The sequence below is a fragment of the Nothoprocta perdicaria genome, unplaced genomic scaffold, assembly GCF_003342845.1.
Source record: "Nothoprocta perdicaria isolate Ctin4 unplaced genomic scaffold, notPer1 scaffold_1369, whole genome shotgun sequence".
NCBI classification, from domain to species: Eukaryota; Metazoa; Chordata; class Aves; order Tinamiformes; family Tinamidae; genus Nothoprocta; species Nothoprocta perdicaria.
The window spans coordinates 2,312-2,987 of NW_020454504.1; positions in this window are offsets into that span (position 1 = coordinate 2,312).

Genomic DNA, 676 nt, shown 5'->3' on the forward strand with positions numbered 1-676 from the left:
GCATCCCTGCATGTCCCCGCGTGTCCCTGCGTGTCCCTGTGCGTCCCCGGGGGTCCCTGCGCGTCCTCGTATGTCCCCGCGTGTCCCTGCACGTCCTCGGGTGTCCCTGCGTGTCCCTGTGTGTCCCTGCGTGTCCCCGTGCGTCCCCGGGTGTCCCTGCGTGTCCCCGCGTGTCCCTGCGTGTCCCTGCGCGTCCCCGCGTGTCCCTGTGTGTCCCTGCGCGTCCCTGTGTGCCTGCGCGCATCCCCACATGTCTGCGTGCATCCCCGCATGTCCCTGCGCATCCCCGCGTGTCCCCACGTGTCCCTGCCCGTCCCTGCGTGCCTGCGCGCATCCCCATGTGTCCCTGCGCATCCCCACACGTCCCCGCGTGTCCCTGCGTGTCCCCGCGTGTCCCTGCGTGCCCCTGCGCGTCCCTGCACGTCCTCGCATGTCCCCACGTGTCCCTGCGCGTCCCTGTGTGCCCACACATGTCCCTGCGCGTCCCTGCGCGCCCCCGCACATCCTCATGTGTCTCCGCGCATCCCCACACGTCCCTGCATGTCCCTGCGTGTCCCYGCGTGTCCCCACATGTCCCTGTGTGCCTGCGCACATCCCCGTGTGTCTCTGCACGTCCCCGCGTGTCCCTGCGCATCCCCACGTGTCCCTGCGCGTCCCTGTGTGCCCACACGCATCC